This window comes from Rhinatrema bivittatum, chromosome 3, assembly GCF_901001135.1.
Source record: "Rhinatrema bivittatum chromosome 3, aRhiBiv1.1, whole genome shotgun sequence".
Classification (NCBI taxonomy): domain Eukaryota; kingdom Metazoa; phylum Chordata; class Amphibia; order Gymnophiona; family Rhinatrematidae; genus Rhinatrema; species Rhinatrema bivittatum.
Window position 1 is genome coordinate 126344618 of NC_042617.1, and position 20043 is coordinate 126364660.

Below are 20043 nucleotides of genomic sequence, written 5' to 3' on the forward strand. Positions count from 1 at the left end.
GTTGATACCCCGAAGGGCTGAGAGAAAGCTTCCAGCGGCAGCACGGAAGCGGCAGAGTAGCGTAGACAGGAACGGATTCGAGTCTTTGCTAACTCGGGGAGCTAGCAAATCAATGAGGCTGATATACCCGGATGGCTTGACGTCAGCATGAGGGAACACCCTCGAGGTTCGCGCCAAGGGTTGTATAAAGACGTGGGTTGCACACACGAGCGCACCCTAGTAGGTACCTGGGAGGAGCAATGGCGGGAGGTTGCACCATAGCCGTTCTGGGGACACCAGAGATGTTGCGATCCCCCCTGCTGCTGCGCTACAGGAGGTCTCTTACCTTCCTCCAGAGGCTGCTCTGAAGCCTGGGCCTCGCCTGTGTTCCATCCGGGACTTGCTCCAGGGCCTGAGAGGCCTAGCTGTGCCTGTGGCTTGCTTGCCAGCGTTTGGACTTCCTGTTTGGCGACGCCCTTCTCCTAGGGGCTGGCCCGCAGCTCTCCACCTGACTTATAGGCCCAGCGGTGGGCGGTCCTGGCAAGCTCCTCCCAGGGAGTTGCCTTCTACCCCCAGTATTTAAGGACTTTCTGTTCACTTGCAAAGGGCCTGCGGATCAGGACCTACAGTCGTCTGTAACCGTGCTGATCCAGGTCTTCCGTGATCTCATTTGCTTGATGGATCCCTGTCCAGTGTCTCTGCCTTGATGTCTGATCCTGTTCCTGCCAGCCGTAAGGACTTCGGATGTCAGTATCCCAGCATCGGAGTTCCTGTTCGCCTGGAGTTTCCCTGCACCCTCCTTCTCAGCGTGGTCCGCGACCAGCCTTCCTGGGCTGTGTAGGGCGCGTCTGGGACAGGGTGGTCCGCGACTCAGTCCCATGGGTGGGCTGAGTAGGGCGCCCTGATGGACAGTGCCATGTTTCCGTCCAGCCTTGTCTACAGTGTCTTGCTTCAGCCCTTGCCCGGATGTCTTCCTGTCTCTGCCTTGACCTGGTTCCTGAGCCTTCTGTCCTGTTGGGCCCTGGAGTGGCCAACAGGAGGGATTCGTCCCACGGGCTCTTGAGCTTCTGCCAGCCGAGGGGGCTTCGGATGTGAGTATCCCAGCATCGGAGTTCCTGCTCGCCTGGATCTTTCCTGTGTCTCGCTTCAGCCCTTGTCCTGATGTCTCCGTCTTGCTTCAGCCTGCTTCTGCCCCGTCTGATGTCTTCTGTTTAAGGACTCTGTCTGCCCTCGCCTCTGTCCAGCCTGCTGCCCATTGCCGTTCCCTGCGGCAGGTCCGAAAGGGCCGGGAACAGTCGGAGGACCGTTCATTAGTCAACTTCCCCGTGTTGGCTACCATGGGCATGCAGGTCCGGCTGAGGGTCGGACTCCCTGCTTCTGTTCCTGCCTGCCTGGCTCACCATGCCTGCTCAGCTCACCTCCCACGGTGTGGCTTGGGGCTCCTCCTTGAGTCCTGCTGTGGCCCAAGGGCTCACCACCACCCGCTTACGACGACCACGCCCGCGCGTGCTCGTAACAAGAGAGGTTGGCTTGCAGACGCTGCAGTAGCCATCTTGCCCAGGTAAGCAGGAGGAGCTGAGATTAAGGTGAGGCAAGGAGGGCGAAGCCGTCGAAGACCAATGGACACAACACAATGTAGCAAGGGTCAAAGCCAGAGAATCAGTCCTGAGCATGGCACAACGTAGCAAGGGTCAAAGCCAGAGAATCAGTCCTGAGCATGGCACAACGTAGCAAGGGTCAAAGCCAGAGAGTCAATCCAGTGAGACAAGGAAGGGACCAAAGTTCGTGTCAGGAGCAGGAACCAGGAACGGAATCACGATCAGGAACCAGGAACGATGGGCAACTAGCACATGAACAAACATGGAGACCTGCTGCCAAGGCAAGGAACTAGTGGAGGGGGCCCTGCCTTATATACCAGGGCCCGATGATGTCATCATCTTGGGCTGCGGGCTAGTTTCCCGCCACGTCCCCTTTAAAGGAACGGGAGACGCGCGCACACACGCCTAAGACAGGGCCCACAGGAGGCCAGATGACGGCATATCCCTGCGACCCACGTGAGGAGACCCGCCGGGAGCTGAGGAGGTCCGCGGAGGTCCATGGCCTTCCCCAATTCATTAAAAAAATCTGATGGGCTCTAGTGTGACTACACAGGTACGAGATCATGGAGACACTGAGGAAAGTTGTCCAATTGTATGTTAAGAATAATTGCAGCAGGATTTATAAACAAACCAGAAAGAAACATTATACTAATCCATGATGTGCTCATACTTTGAATAACATATGCAGCTTTGGTTAGCCTATCTTGAAAAAAAAACATAGTGGTATAAATTTTCAGTAAGGTGACCGACTGCAAAGTTACACATGTATTGAAAACTGCACTGAGTAAGGTGATGTTGCGACCATCGCTGCCCGACGTCTCCACTCCGCTCTCCTTACCTCCTTGGTGACTCCCTCTTGCTCAAATGGAAGGGTGGCTGCCGCGGTGTCATTCTGCAGACTCCCTCTGGCGTACCCAGAGCGGCTCAACACTGCAAACCGCCATGATTCACAAAAGCCTAAGGGGGCGCATGTGCGGCGCGGCCTCAACTGATGTACCAGAGGTGGCGCAAACCTCAGGGGCGTCCCCCTGAGATGTTGTCATCCGTACCAGATATATAAGGTCTCAGAAATCGCTAAATAATTGAGTTAGCAAGGGTTCCTCTACCTAAGCTGCTCTGCCTCCTCGGACTTACCAGGGGTACCCGCTCCTCGGGGGCCTCGCTCTCTCTTTGTTTTTCAGGTCACAGTCAGGAACCGGTACTCGCTCCTCGAGGGCCCATGTTCCCGGACTGGTTGCTGAATACTTATTCTGCCTGGAAGTCATCGCTGCCTACTACACCAGTGAGTTACCTTCTCTCTCTCAGAGCTTTCCCTGGAACCAGGTACTCGCTCCTCGAGGACCTAACTCATTCCAACACCTGGACTACTTCTAGAGACTATTGTGTGTTACCATCAAGGTTCTGTTCCTGAACTCTGCATACCCTGCCTACTCACTATATTCAGTTTCTCTATAGCTCAGTTATCCAGGATCGCTGTTCCAGTACCTGAGGGACTACAGCCCTGCGGGCACTTCCATCTCAATACTGCCACCTCTGGTGGTTCAATATACTGTTTAATAAAAGAACTAGTGTGTGTCTGTCTCCATACTCTGAGCCTGACCGGTGGTCCCTCTCGGGATCTTCCCCCGGGGGCGTGGTCATCTGCCACCGGCCCAAGGATCCACCCACAACTACAACGAACACTAACAGATTGCTAACTCCTTGGATCCGGCACAACTCAATGCCTTGCAAGCCATATCGGGCCTGGCCCAGTGCATTGTGGAGCAGCAAGATGCCTTGGAGAAACTTACTTCAGCATTTCATCAGCTACACACACAGAAGGTTCAAGGCACAGCTTCCAACCAAGAAGGTCAGTTACAGGAGGTAACTTTAAAAACTGCTGTACCACTGGCGGCTCCAATCCGCTTTTCCGGTGAAATTCAGAAGGCCCGGGGCTTCTTAAACCAGTGCTGCATGCACTTTGCCTTACAGCCATCTTTATTTCCTATGGCTCTTTCCAAGACCACCTACATCCTTTCATACCTGGATGGTAGGGCCTTGTCTTGAGTATCTACCTTGTGGGAGCACAAGGACCCCATTTTGCAGGACATAGAAGGATTTATGGACTTGTTTAAATCCGTTTTTAATGACCCTGCTCGAACTGCAGTAGCTGGTTCTGTTTTGGTGGAATTGAAGCAAGGCAGCAGATCATTGGCTGAATTTGCCATTGAGTTCAAAACTCTTGCAGCAGAACTCTGCTGGGACCCCAAATGTCTCAAGACACTCTTATGCAGAGGCCTGGATACCCTTTTAAAAGATGAGCTGGCTGCTCACAAAACACCTGACTCGCTGGACGAATTAGTAGCCTTGGCTACTTGGATTGATCACCGACTCCGGGACAAGGTGAAGGAACTCCGGCCTAAGGTGTTACCTGGGTTGAAACAGGCTAGTTCTATATCTGCACCTCGGATGGCTCCAGTAATTCTTGCTGCTGATAAAGAGGAACCGATGCAACTTGGTCATGGACATTTAACTTCCAAAGAAAGAAGACTTCGGAAAAAGCGTGGCCTATGCATGTACTGTGGTCAGCCCAGCCATAATGTCTCTACATGCCCCATTCATCCGGAAAACAGACAGGCCTAAGTCCTGCAGGAGGACTGTTCTTAGGCCATACCGCGCCCACTCCTTCGCTTTCTCTTCCAGTCTTTTTGACTCAAGGACCGGTCACAGTTCAGACTCTTGCCCTGGTGGATTAAGGGGCAGGAGGCAACTTTAATCTCAGATGTCTAGTAGAAGACGTGTGGAGTCCCTCCATCAAGCTGGAAGATCCACTACTGTGTCATCTTTTGAACTGGTCTATGGACGTTCCCCAACACCGCCACTTCCACTGAAGCCAGTGACGTCCCAGCAGCTCAATCCACTGCTGCTGACATACTTATACTCAGCAAATTTTCTTCCAAACCTCAAGATCCACTTGTCATCAATGCAGAAGACAACTCTCTGAAGGGGGGTACTGTTGCGACCGTCGCTGCCCGACGTCTCCACTCTGCCCTCCTTACCTCCTTGGCGACTCCCTCTTGCTCAAATGGAAGGTTGGCTGCCGTGGCGTCATTCTGCCGACTCCCTCCGGCGTCCCCGGAGCGGCTCAATGCTGCAAACCGCCATGATTCAAAAGAGCCTAAGGGCACACGGGCGGCACGGCCCCAACTGATGTACCAGCAGTGGCGGAAACCTCAGGGGTGTCCCCCTGAGATGTCATCATCCATACCGGATATATAAGGTCTCAGAAATCGCTAAATAATTGAGTTAGCAAGGGTTACTCTACCTAAGCTGCTCTGCCTCCTCGGACTTCCCAGGGGAACCCACTCCTCGGGGGCCTCACTCTCTCTTTGTTTTTCAGGTCACAGGAACCGGTACTCGCTCCTCGAGGGCCCATGTTCCCAGACTGGTTGCTGAATACCACTTCTGCCTGGAAGTCATCGCTGCCTACAAATCAGTGAGTTACCTTCTCTCTCACAGAGCGTTCCCTGGAACCAGATACTCGCTTCTCGAGGGCCTAATTCTTTTCAGCTCCTGGGCTGCTTCCAAGAAACTAAATTAGAGATGTGAATCGGAACTGAAATTGGAACCGATTCTGGTTCCGATTCACATCTCTAGAAACTATTGTGTGAGTGTTACCATCAAGGTTCTGTTCCTGAACTCTGTTCCTGAACTCTGCATACCCTGCCTACTCACTATATTCATTTTCTCTACAGCTCAGTAATCCAGGATCGTTGTTCCAGTACCTGAGGGACTACAGCCCTGCCGGGCACTTCCAGCTCACTACTGCCACCTCTGGTGGTTCAATATACTGTTTAATAAAAGAACTAGTGTGTGTCTGTCTCCATATTCTGAGAACATAAGAACATAAGAAAATTCCATACTGGGTCAGACCAAGGGTCCATCAAGCCCAGCATCCTGTTTCCAACAGTGGCCAATCCAGGCATAAGAACCTGGCAAGTACCCAAAAACGAAGTCTATTCCATGTTACCATTGCTAATGGCAGTAGCTATTCTCTAAGTGAACTTAATAGCAGGTAATGGACTTCTTCTCCAAGAACTTATCCAATCCTTTTTTAAACACAGCTATACTAACTGCACTAACCACGTTCTCTGGCAACAAATTCCAGAGTTTAATTGTGCGTTGAGTAAAAAAGAACTTTCTGCGATTAGTTTTAAATGTGCCCCATGCTAACTTCATGGAGTGCCCCCTAGTCTTTCTATTATCAGAAAGAGTAAATAACCAATTCACATCTACCCGTTCTAGACCTCTCATAATTTTAAACATCTCTATCATATCCCCCCTCAGCCGTCTCTTCTCCAAGCTGAAAAGTCCTAACCTCTTTAGTCTTTCCTCATAGGGGAGCTGTTCCATTCCCCTTATCATTTTGGTAGCCCTTCTCTGTACCTTCTCCATCGCAATTATATCTTTTTTGAGATGCGGCGACCAGAATTGTACACAGTATTCAAGGTGCGGTCTCACCATGGAGCGATACAGGGGCATTATGACATTTTCTGTTTGCTTTTTTGACTGCCGCAGCACACTGAACCGACAATTTCAATGTGTTATCCACTATGACGCTTAGATCTCTTTCTTGGGTTGTAACACCTAATATGGAACCCAACATTGTGTAGTTATAGCATGGGTTATTTTTCCCTATATGCATCACCTTGCACTTATCAACATTAAATTTCATCTGCCATTTGGATGCCCAATTTTCCAGTCTCACAAGGTCTTCCTGCAATTTATCACAATCTGCTTGTGATTTAACTACTCTGAACAGTTTTGTATCATCTGCAAATTTGATTATCTCACTCGTCATATTTCTTTCCAGATCATTTATAAATATATTGAAAAGTAAGGGTCCTAATACAGATCCCTGAGGCACTCCACTGTCCACTCCCTTCCACTGAGAAAATTGTCCATTTAATCCTACTCTCTGTTTCCTGTCTTTAGCCAGTTTGCAATCCACGAAAGGACATCGCCACCTATCCCATGACTTTTTACTTTTCCTAGAAACCTCTCATGAGGAACTTTGTCAAACGCCTTCTGAAAATCCAAGTATACTACATCTACCGGTTCACCTTTATTCACATGTTTATTAACTCCTTCAAAAAAGTGAAGCAGATTTGTGAGGCAAGACTTGCCCTGGGTAAAGCCATGCTGACTTTGTTCCACTAAACCATGTCTTTCTATATGTTCTGTGATTTTGATGTTTAGAACACTTTCCACTATTTTTCCTGGCACTGAAGTCAGGCTAACCGGCCTGTAGTTTCCCGGATCGCCCCTGGAGCCCTTTTTAAATATTGGGGTTACATTTGCTATCCTCCAGTCTTCAGGTACAATGGATGATTTTAATGATAGGTTACAAATTTTTACTAATAGGTCTGAAATTTCATTTCTTAGTTCCTTCAGAACTCTGGGGTGTATACCATCCGGTCCAGGTGATTTACTACTCTTCAGTTTGTCAATCAGGCCTACCACATCTTCTAGGTTCACCGTGATTTGATTCAGTCCATCTGAATCATTTCCCATGAAAACCTTCTCCATTACGGGTACCTCCCCAACATCCTCTTCAGTAAACACCGAAGCAAAGAAATCATTTAATCTTTCCACGATGGCCTTATCTTCTCTAAGTGCCCCTTTAACCCCTCGATCATCTAACGGTCCAACTGACTCCCTCACAGGCTTTCTGCTTCGGATATATTTTAAAAAGTTTTTACTGTGAGTTTTTGCCTCTACAGCCAACTTCTTTTCAAATTCTCTCTTAGCTTGTCTTATCAGTGTCTTATATTTAACTTGCCAACATTTATGCTTTATCCTATTTTCTTCTGTTGGTTCCTTCTTCCAATTTTTGAATGAAGATCTTTTGGCTAAAATAGCTTCTTTCACCTCCCCTTTTAACCATGCCGGTAATCGTTTTGCCTTCTTTCCACCTTTCTTAATGTGTGGAATACATCTAGTCTGTGCTTCTAGAATGGTATTTTTTAACAATGACCACGCCTCTTGGACATTTTTTTACTTTTGTAGCTGCTCCTTTCAGTTTTTTTCTAACAATTTTTCTCATTTTATCAAAGTTTCCCTTTTGAAAGTTTAGCACGAGAGCCTTGGATTTGTACACTGTTCCTCTTCCAGTCATTAAATCAAATTTGATCATATTATGATCACTATTGCCAAGCGGCCCCACCACCATTACCTCTCTCACCAAGTCCTGTGCTCCATTGAGAATTAGATCTAAAATTGATCCCTCTCTCGTTGGTTCCTGAACCAATTGCTCCATAAAGCTATCATTTATTTCATCCAGAAATGTTATCTCTCTAGCGTGTCCCGATAATACATTTACCCAGTCAATATTGGGGTAATTGAAATCTCCCATTATTACTGCACTACTAATTTGGTTAGCTTCCCTAATTTCTCTTACCATTTCACTGTCCGTCTCACCATCTTGACCAGGTGGACGGTAGTATACCCCTATCACTATAGTCTTCCCCGACACACAAGGGATTTCTACCCATAAAGATTCAATTTTGTATTTAGTCTCATGCAGGATGTTTATCCTATTGGACACTATGCCATCCCGGACATAAAGCACCACACCTTCTCCCGGGTGCTCCTCTCTGTCATTGCGATATAATTTGTACCCCGGTATAGCACTGTCCCATTGGTTATCCTCTTTCCACCATGTCTCTGAGATGCCAATTAAATCTATGTCATCATTCACTGCTATACATTCTAATTTTCCCATCTTACTTCTTAGACTTCTGGCATTAGCATACAGACATTTCAAAGTTTGGTTTTTGTTTGTATTTTCATTCTGCTTTTTAATTGATAGGGATAAGTTAGAACTTATTAGCTCAAGTAAGTTTTTAGTTACAGGTACTTGGACTATTTTTCTAATTATTGGAACCTCACTGTCGGGATACCCTAATTCTAATGCATCATTAGTATCCTTTGAAGATACCTCTCTCCGAACCATGTGCTGCTGAGCGACTGTCAGCTTTCCCCTTTGTTCTAGTTTAAAAACTGCTCTATCTTTTTTTTAAAGGTTAGCGCCAGCAGTCTGGTTCCACCCTGGTTAAGGGGGAGCCCATCCCTTCGGAAGTGACTCCCCCTTCCCCAAAAGGTTCCCCAATTCCTAACAAAACTGAATCCCTCTTCCTTGCACCATCGTCTCATCCATGCATTGAGACTCCGGAGCTCTGCCTGCCTCTTGTGACCTGCGCGTGGAACAGGGAGCATTTCAGAGAATGCTACCCTGGAGGTTCTGGATTTAAGCTTTCTACCTAAGAGCCTAAATTTGGCTTCCAGAACCTCCCTCCCACATTTTCCTATGTCGTTGGTGCCCACATGAACCACGACAGCCGGCTCCTCCCCAGCACTGTCTAAAATCCTATCTAGGTGACGCGTGAGGTCCGCCACCTTCGCACCAGGTAGGCATGTTGCCAGGCGATCCTCATGCCCACCAGCCACCCAGCTATCTACATTCCTAATAATCGAATCACCAACTATGACGGCCGACCTAACCCTTCCCTCCTGGGCAGTAGGCCTTGGGGAGATATCCTCAGTGCGAAAGGACAATGCATCACCTGGAGAGCAGGTCCTTGCTACAGGATCCTTTCCTGCTGCACCTGGTTGGTGCTCTCCCATCATGAGACCCTCTTCCTCCAAGGCAGCTCCAGGGCTGCCAGTCTGAAGTTGGGACTTGACTACTATGTCCCTGAAGGTCTCATCTATATACCTTTCTGTCTGCCTCAGCTCCTCCAGGTCTGCCACTCTAGCCTCCAGAGATTGGACTCGTTCTCTGAGAGCCAGGAGCTCTTTGCATCGCATGCTCATGTACAACTTCTCACCGGTGGGTAAAAAATCATACATGTGACACTCTATGCAAAAGACTGGGAAGCCACCCTCTTGCTGCTGGACTGCTGCCTTCATCTCAATTTTGATCAGTTCCTAGTTAAGTTTTAGGTTGCTATGGGAGTAGGAATGTGTCTAATGTCCTTTAAATGTATTAGTGAATTCACTATGTGTCTGGTAGTGGCCTACCGGGGTCTGATCGAATTCTCAATAAAGTTTTTGTTGATGGGGTTTTTTTTTTGTGAAAGTGGCACCTGCCTATAAATTAAGGGATGAGCTAGGGGTGGGAGGGTTGGGAAACCAAACAGTCTAACTTCAATTAGTCAGCCAGAGTGACTCACTGCTCTCTTGATTAACAAATGTTGGTCCCTATTCAAACCCAATCACACTACCTCAACACCTTTCCAAGGTGAGTAACTGAGCTGAACTATTCAACTTTTTTACTTAGGTATACACTGCTCCTAGCTTATTTCTAGCTTCTGGCTACTTTATGGGGTTTTTTTGTGTGTGTGTGTGGGGGGGGGGGGGGGGTTTCAATACAAACACTCAGTTCTTTAAAAGTCTGCAGAACACTCAGTTCTGCAGACTTTTAAAAATAAACACACTACCTACTGCTTACTAGCTACCTTATTGACTGACTATTTAAAAATACAAACAGTCTAACTTGTTTATTCACTGCCTTTCTGACTATTAAAGGCACAAACACACAAACACACTAAATAATATTCCCAAATAGTTAACTTTGCCCCAATACTTTTAAAAAAGACAATGTCCCAAGCAAAAACTTACTGATTCCTTTCAGCCACCAGCAAGGTGATCCTCTTCTCTCAGTGTTCCCACTGGAATGACAGGTGGTCCCTTTCGGGATCTTCCCCTGGGGGCGTGGTCATCTGCCACTGGCCCAAGGATCCACCCACAACTATCTCAAACACCAACAGGTGATTTTCAAACACAGATTTCCTCATACACTAAGTTCAAGAATTGAGCTGATATGGGGGTAAAATGTACACAGGTACATTTATGAGGTAAAATGTAAAGTTAGGTGTATTAGCGGTATGCTATCAAAAGGCCTAATTTTCAGAAGCATTTTAGGGATGTGAATCGTTTTTCTAACGAATTGAAATATCGTACGACATTTCTAAATTCGTTAATATATCGGGTAAAAAAAGAAACGATCACTTTCCCCCAAAATTTTCATTAAAATCGTTTTTCGTGTTAGTGCGCGCTAACTCATGTTAGCGCGCACTAACAAAAATAACAAAAAGTAACAAAAAATAACAAAAATAAACAGTTTTTTGTTAGTGTGCGCTAACATGAGTTAGCGCGCACTAACCCGAAAAACGATTTTTCACTAAAAAAGAAACGGGGATCCACGGGAAAACTAGATTTTCCCACGGCCAGACGATCCCGAAAGCGGGAACGATTCGGCACCCGATTCACATCCCTAATTTACATGCTTAAAACTGGGTATTATACCCGTAAATGCACTTTACTCATGTATGTGGTCTTTTGAAAATTGCTGCAATATATGCCACTGGATTTTCCACAGGTTTTACCCACATTAAAGGGCAGATTTTAAAACCTGTGCGTGGGCACAGATTTGTTCGCGCAACCCGGCGGGAACAAATCTATGCCTGATTTTATAACATGCGCGCGCAACTGCATGCATAACTTTTTTTAAAATCTACTTGTGTGTATCTTCTGAAAATTCACAATGCATGTGCATCTAATACCCCACTCATGAAATGCCCCTGGAACATCTTTTATTCATATGGACAACTTTGTGCACGCCATGAAACAATGTACATATATATAATATATGCACAAAACAATTCTTATAACATCTGACAAATAAACAAACACGGGTTATATTATAAATTCTTATATTTGGTTAGATACCAAATGTTATTTGCATAAAAAGCAGTAGCAGTAGCAAAAGATATTTACAGTGATACATCCGTCGCACATTCCCAGGTGCAAGACAGTATCAGGAAATCAGGAACTCAGTACTGGAGACTCAGTCTTAGGTCTTTAAATGGCTAATGGCTCTCTCCTTACTGAATCTGAATCTGTATTTGGACTTTCAAAAGGCATTTGACAAAGTCCTTCATTGGAGGCTTCTAAGAAAATATAAAGTCATGAGATAGGAGGCGATGTCCTTTCGTGGATTTCAAACTGGTTAAAAGACAGGAAACAGAGAGTAGGATTACCCTTTTTCAGTGGAAAAGGGTAACAGTGGAGTGCCTCAGAGATCTGTACTTGAACCGGTGCTTTTCAATATATTTTTTAATGATCTGGAAAGGAATACAAGTGAGGTGATCAATTTTACAGATGAAACAAAATTATTCAGAATAGTGAAATCATAAGTGGATTGTGATACATTGCAGAAGGACCTTGCGAGACTGGAAGATTGGGCATCCAAATTGCAGATGAATTTTAATGTGGACAAATGCAAAGTGTTGCATATAGGGAAAAATAACCCATGCTGTAGTTACACAATGTTAGGTTCCATATTAGGAGCTACCACCCAGGAAAAAGATCTAGGCATCATAGTAAATAATACATTGAAATCGTCCATTCAGTTTGCTGCAGCAGTCAAAAAAGCAAACAGAATGTTAGGAATTATTAGGAAAGGAATGGTGAGTAAAACAGCAAAATGTCATAATGCCTCCATGGTGAGACCACACCTTGAGTACTGTGTATAATTCTGGTCACAGCATCTCAAAAAAGATATAGTTGCACTGGAGAAGGTACAGAGAAGGGTGACCACAATGATAAAGGGAATGGAACAGCTCCCTTATGAGGAAGAGCTGTTTAGTTTGGAGAAGAGACGGCAGAGGGGGGATATGATAGAGGTCTTTAAAATCATGAGGTCTAGAACGGGTAAATGTAAATCAGTTACTTACTCTTTCAGATAATAGGACTAGGGGGCACTCCATGAAGTTAGCAAGTAGCACATTTAAAACTAAATTGGAGGAATTTTTTTTCACTCAACTCATAATTAAGTTCTGCAATTTGTTGCCAGGGGATGAGGTTAGTGCAGTTAGTTTAGCTGGGTTTAAAAAAGGTCTGGATACGTTCTTGGAGGAGAAGTCCATTAACTGCTATTAATCAAGCTGACTTAGGGAATGGCTACTGCTATTACTGGCATCAGCAGCATGGGATCTACTTAATGTTTGGGTACTTGCCAGGTACTTATAGTCTGGATTGGCCACTGTTGGAAACAGGTTACTGGGCTTGATGGACCCTTGGTCTGACCCAGTATGGCAATTTCTTATGTTCAGTCTGTCTCTCTTAGCTTTTATAATATATTTTGGGCTTCCTGCCAAACTATTCTGTGTGAAGCTACAGCTGTTCTGTTTCTAACCTAATCTTAATTATGTAGGAATTGACCTTGTAGCTGGTCCGAGTTATGAGTTCTACTTCTGACCTTGCAGCTTGCAGACTTCAAGTTAGAGGAAAGGAGAGCTACCGGGGGAGGGGAGGAGAGCAGGGGAGCTACCTACAGCCCACAACCCTGTAATTTCTTTCAGCAGTGCTGTGTCTCTTATCTGTGTGCTAACCTTGTAAGAACATACTTTTTTCATCACATCTTGTACTAACCTCTGATCATATTTTGATACATACATGGGGTCTATCTGATTCCTATTTCATACATCTATATAATCTTCATGTCCTCTTGTCACCTCACACTAATGCATTCCATTCCTAGCCTTTTGTGAAAAATGATCAGATAATAAACCTAAATCTGTGTAGTGATTGGAGCAAAGAGAACAGTGGGCATAACCTTCACAAAATAAAAGCATAACTCATTCATATTAGGGGGAAAAATTGGTACTGGGGGCTGAAGTGGGGGTGCTGTGAAGCAAGAGCTATCTCAGTGAACACAAAACACAAAACTGCATGCAATAACTATAACTCATTATAAACAAATCATAATTGTATTACAGTATTTTTTTCTCATAAGGGACTACATTGACCTTCATGTGGTACATACACACTAATACATTTGGTCCCCCAAAGCTCGAGTGAGAAATACTAAAAAAAAATAAAAAAGAGAGAAGTATCATAGCAATAATAATCAATAATAATCAATATCATCAAACCAGTTTCAAAGCAAATGAAAAACTTAAGAACTCAACACTAAAAATGTACTAGGAAAAGTAAATGATAATTGGAATCATTGGAATCATACAGGACTACAAAATACATGATATCTCTCTCACTAAAAGTCTGGAAATTGGCATAAAAGAAAGAAAGAAAGAACTCTTTACATAAAAGAAAGAAAGAAAGAAAGAACTCTTTAAATACACAGTGTTCTGTAACGAGTTCATAATTGTAACCATAGCAACATTCCTAAAAGTAATAAAGAAGAACACAAAATATGCAGCATAGACAATCTCTTTGTCTTGTGCTTGCATGAGGACTTATGGAGAAACAGATTCATTCTGATGATAAACAGGCAAAGCAACCCACAGTGTCACATTGTCTTTCAGCAGTGACTCCGGCCGGGTGCAGTGAGGGATATAAGAACAGGGTAAGAAATTTGAGCTTTAACACTATCAGTATCAGTTTCTTTGTACCATTCTCTCTTTTCACATACTCTAAACCCTTTCTCAACATAACTATAATCAGACTAATCATCATTCCTGCACCATAAGGATAAAATCTCTCTCTCTCTGTCTCTTTCTAGGCAAATGTTCAGCTACAAAAGTTTTCACATAAGCATTTGCACATCCTGCATCTCATTCTGTAATGTCAAGTTCCTTCACTAAATAAAATAATATCTATAATATTTCACTGCATATATAACAGGGATAGAAAATAAGAAGAAACTTAAGAACACAATTGGTCATCCATAGCAGACATTTCAGGATGAAGGGAGAAAATTAGCTGTAGCTGATTGGGAATAGAAGAATGCACTTTTTTTTCCCATTTCTTGTAGCAGGATCTCAGCAGTAGATTAATTTTATAGGCAGCCTGCCATGCCAAAAACACTCTTAGCATAAGTTCCAAAGTGCTTTTGAGGGCAAACTCAAATGTGTCTAAGAAATATTTTACCTCGCAGGGATGCTAGCCATGTAGATATGCAAAAACTGGAAAGAATTCAGATTGCAGCAGTAATTCACCCCCTGTGGAAATATACATCCCCAGCACAGGCATGATAACACTCAGACATTCCCAATAAGTTTCAGTAGTTTTCAAAGTGGACTTACATGCAAAGGTATCCTACCAAGTTACACCTTCTCTTTGGTGTACAGAAAGTTTTCCTGAATAGTTCTGCATAATCACATTTTACAAAGCAAGTGCATAAATCTAAGCCCTACCCCCAACTCCACCCCCAAGAATGCCTCTGATCAATCTGGGTAACTTATATGTGAACATGACATACACATAAATTTACCCATACATCAACAATTTTATAAAAGACCACTACTGAGCCTGAAACACTTCTGTCCTTAAAAATGACCCTTTGAAAATTACCCCCTAAATGCCCTTCATTGGTTTCCAGTATGATATCAACACCAATTTAAATATCAATGAGGGGCTAAGATATTTAGGAAAGTGTCAACAATGGTATGTCCCAGACAAGTGAAGAGAACCTTTTATGCAATGTTTCAAATACAGAGCTAAAGTTAAGGAGGACTAGTTAAAGAGCCTTCTCATACATTACCCTAACCCTTGGGAATTCCTTAGCAAGTTCTGGCTGAGTATTTATTATATGATGTTCAGAAAAATGGTGAAAGGTACCCTTTTTATGGAAGCTTTTTTAATAAGATGGGCAAGAACGTAATGTTACTAGAATTTGGGATTAACAGAGGATTTTTAAAGATCAGATGTAGAAGAGGTTATTTTTCTGTTATTGTTTTGAAACAGGCATTTTTTTAGTTGTGATATTGTGCTTTTTAATTTATATTATATTTTAATTATGTTTTGTAATATCTTGGAGATGTTTGGTCATCATGTTTTATTTAAGACATTTTTCTATTTATTTCAAATTTACTGACCACTTCTCCCAAGTAGGCTACAAGGCACAACTGCCAAGAAACAAGACAAATATAATTAGTTCAGGAAAAGCTTTTTTCAACAAGTCAGGCTTTATACTTTTTCTGGAAGGATGGAAAATTGCCTATAGACTAAAAAGTGAATTTTCAAAAGTTGCATGCATAAAAATCAGCATATAGGCTTGTAAACAGCATATACTCATGAATATGTTATTTTATAAACCTCAAAATATTCATGTAAATTTGCATGTGTAAAACGTGGCTTGTCAGGGTTGTTCCAGGATGAGGCCAAGTTGCTATTTTATAAGCAATTCACGCATGTAGATTTGGCAGCTTTCTCACTTGTATTTACACCTGCTCTATATTTGGAGTAAGTGATTGTATACATCTTAAAAGTGAAAAACTGACTGGGTGGGGGGTGGGTCTGGGTAAAATAGGGGGGAGCTGAGGCTGAAGATCCAGGAGGGTCTCACTGACCTGTAGATGAACTGGGAGAACTGGTAGACTAATTGGTGAAACTGGTAATTTCATTGTTGCGTGCATCATTATAGTGTTGTGCGTCCCGTCTGCGCTCGGCCCGCGCCCAGGCCTGCTCACCTCACTAACTCCTCCATGGGTTCCGGGTCATCCTCCCCTGCAGCAAGCACAGCCAGGCCTTGGCATCCCATGGCGGCAGTCACCGGGCCTTCCACAGCCAGGCCTCATGGCGGGTTCGGCGTCCTCTGTGGCATTGGCCCGCCTCTAGGCGCGCGTGCGTGTGGACCACCTGGTCCCTTAAAGGGCCAAGGGCGGATCCCAGCTCCGTGGCAAGCTTAAGTGGAAGTGCCTGCCTTCACTATCTCGCCTTGGCAATCAGGTCGATCATGCTGTGATATCTAGTTTGCCTCTGCATTTCCAGTCTTTGTTCCAGTCTCATTCCAGCCTTGTTCCAGTCTTGTTCCAGTCCTGTTCCAACATCCTTCTGTTCTAGCATCCTTCTGTTCCTGCGTCTCCCCAGGTAGTACCTCTCAGACTGTCTTCTCGGAACTGAATTCTGCCTGTTCTTGACTATGTTGATCGCTGCCTGGATTTGACCTTTGCCTGTTTCCTCAACCACGTCTGCACGCTGCCTGGAACTGACCTCTGCCTGAACACCGACCACATCTGCACGCTGCCTGGAACCGACCTCTTCCTGACCATTGACCACGTCTGACTACTGCCTGGAACCTGACTACCCACGGACTGATCACTGGAACCTGACCTCTGCTTTGGCTGTCTACCCACAGACTGACCACTGGTATTGACCCCTGCTTTGGCTGACTACACTATCTTGACTCTGGCTCTGATCTTTGCCATACATTCAGAGACTCTCTTTTGGCCTTCTCTGGCACCCCAGACCCATAGCCTGAACATTGACCACACACCCTTGATCGTGGTGGGCACACCCCTGAACTTTCTCTCAAGGAGATCCTGCGAGGCCCACCTAAGACCAGGCGGCCCGGGTAACCAAGGGCTCAACCCAAGGGAATCCCGGGTTGCTATTATTGAAGCTCCAGCTAGCCTCTTTCTCCTCTTGTGCTCCGCCTCCTGCTGGCAGGCCCTCTCTGGGTCCGACCAGGGAGCCTACCAATCCTGCACTAAGCCAAGGGTTCACCTCCTGGCGCAACATATAGCAGTTGTGTGCTACTTATCTGGATAAATTCCAATTTATTCGACCAAGTCTTGAAAGTGGCAATTATCTAGACAAGTTCTGATTTATCTGGCTAAGCAGCATTATTAAAACACTATATACCTGGCTAGGTCAGAGAGCTGAATAAGTCTAAAAAGTACTACTTATCCAGCTATCTGGCTTAGCTGGATAAGCAGTGGCTTTTCTCTGAATTTAGCAAAAATAGAGGTAGCATTAATTATCCAGCATGGTGACCCAATTTCCATGCCCTCATCTCTAGTTTTTGATAACCAGAATGTTAAAATAGACCTCTTCTGTGAGGAGTTTTATGGATTTAATCATTCGGTTGAATAGAGCTGTGGTCCAGTTGGCGTAAATCTCGGTAGTTTAGTGCTGCCCCTACTGGGGGAAACAGGCCCCTGGAAATCATCATGCCTGTGCCTCGCCCATTTGGGTTTTGAACTGATTCTCTCCTGTTTCTGATTCTACCCTTGGGCAATTTGGTAGTAGTATAAGAGGATGGCATTATGTAGCCTAATGTACATCTACCTGTCCATCTTGCAGGGATTCTCATATATGCCCTGCGTCCACAAAACATCCAGATGTTTCCCAACAAATTAGTGGATGTGTTTTGCTTGTTTTGGGTTTGTTGTACCATTTCTGCTATAGTGTTACACAGATCGAATCCTCCTGTGGCTGTGGAGGTGGGGGCAACCCTGTCCAACTGAGCACCCTGTGAGCTGATAATTACACATATATGTTGTGAAATTGTGCATGTGTTCAGTAATGGTTGCATTAAGGAAGGAGTTGCTTCTAAACATGTTGTGTTGCAGGATGAATGTTTGATTGTAATATGGGTATTTCCCTACCCTGAGTCCTGTGATACTGTCATTATTATATTCCCAACAAAAAGCAGCATTCTCTTGTATTTTACTACCCAAATGCATCACCGTGTAATTGACTGGTGAGTTTATAAAGACCCCATTGACCCACGGGTATGTAGTCCATCCTGATAGGTTAAAGGGAACTGCATGCATCAATAGTCCTCCTCTGGAATGGGTTGGCATGTGCATGCAAACCCAGCAATCTGTTTGGTTCAATAGTTGTGATAAGTTCTGTGCATCGGTAACGTACATATTGGATTGCCATAGTCCTTGTTCAGAGATTGCCATGGCGGGAGGGAGAATGCAGAATAAGAAGATGCACATCACAATTGTCAATGAATTGGCATTCAAGCAAGAGAATGCAGCAAGCAAAAAGTTCTCTGGAGTTTTTTCAAGTCCCTGCTGTTCCAGGAGCTGCGTTGATTGGCTGGATAATGCCTTAATTTGTCCCCATGTCATCTGATGGTGCTGGCGAGGAGTCCGATCCCAGTCCTTCTGAGGGTTGTGAAGACTCAGGGAGAAGTTTGGAATCGGATTTTTCAGGCCTTGGTGCCACGCCATCTCTCCACGGCTTAACGCAACGACTCGGAACCCAGACTGGACCTGAGGGAGCAAGCACAGCAGCATATCCTCATCCCCAGGTTAACAAGGGGACGGGACCATGCCAAACAGGGTTAGGTAACATTCTATACAGAACTGATGGTTGTGGATTGCTAATCCTGTTCCCAAAATGATTGTCCACAGCTGTGGCCTGATTGGAATGTGATATATTTAAATGATTTAAGGTAAACAGTACTTTGTTCAGCCATTCCTGTTTGGAGGGGAGTCCAGGGGCATTTCCTGCTTTTTGTTTGTGTTTATCAAGAGCTGCCTTAAGAGTGAGGTTGGCTCGCTCCACAATAGCCTGTCCAGTGGAGTTGTAAGGGATGCCAAATATGTGTTTGATGTTCCATTGTTGACAAAAGTCAGCAAAGGAATGGCTGCTATAAGTGGGGCCATTATCAGTTTTTAAAACAGAAGGCATTCTCATGACCGAAAAGGTTCTTATACAGTGATTGATAACATGCTTGGTGGCTTCCCCTTTTTGGGGGGTGGCCCATAGAAAATGCGAAAAGATGTCAATGGTTACATGTAAAAATTTCCAGGGAGCGAAAGGAGGATATTGAGTAACATCCATTTGCCAGATTTCGTTAGCACGTAAGCCACGTGGGTTCACGCCCATAGAAGGGGCAGATGCAACTTGGGAACACTGGGGGCATTGCTGCACAATGGCTCGGGCTTGGTCTAGTGGAATATTAAATTGTTTAGCGATGGACTTAGCATTCTGATGAAACATGGAGTGGCTATTCCAGGGAGTGACGCTGAGCACTGCCTTTTTAGTGGCTGTATCAGCGATAGCATTGCCTTCTGATATCCACCCAGGGAAAGGCTGGTGGCTCCTAATGTGGGCAATGTAAAGTTGGTGTGTGTGACCTTGGAGGGCTGATTGTAGTGTCAGAAAGAGGGATAATAAGTTATCATCTAAAGAAGGGGTTACATAGGCTCCGGGAAGAATGGAGTAAGTTCCATAAATGTCGTAGTCAAGCTTTCAGTAAGGTGTATCAATTTTTCATTCATCGAGGCCTAATTGTGATATGTGTTCCTTATGGTTTCGGCTACCTAATATAGTAAAATAGCATAAATTCAAATTAATCATTTAAAGGAAAAGTAATTTGCAGTAGGCTGAACCACAAACAACAAGTATTTCAGACACTACATTAATCATATGTTACACAAGACTGACACATATTCATCCATCCTACAAATATTCATTCATCATCTTCTTGACATCAAGACAGACAACAGATAACACATAATTTGAGCTCAAAATTCATATCAAAAAAAGTATCAAAAATAAAATTAGATCAAAGATCAAAAATCAAAAGGTGTTTGAAAAATGTTTTAAAAAAAAAATAAAAGTTCAGAATTCTGTATAAAAATTAGAAAAAGAAAATAAAACTGAAGTTTCCTTAAGAAAGGAGGGCCGTAGACCTGAAAGGTAAAAACTAGTATACAAC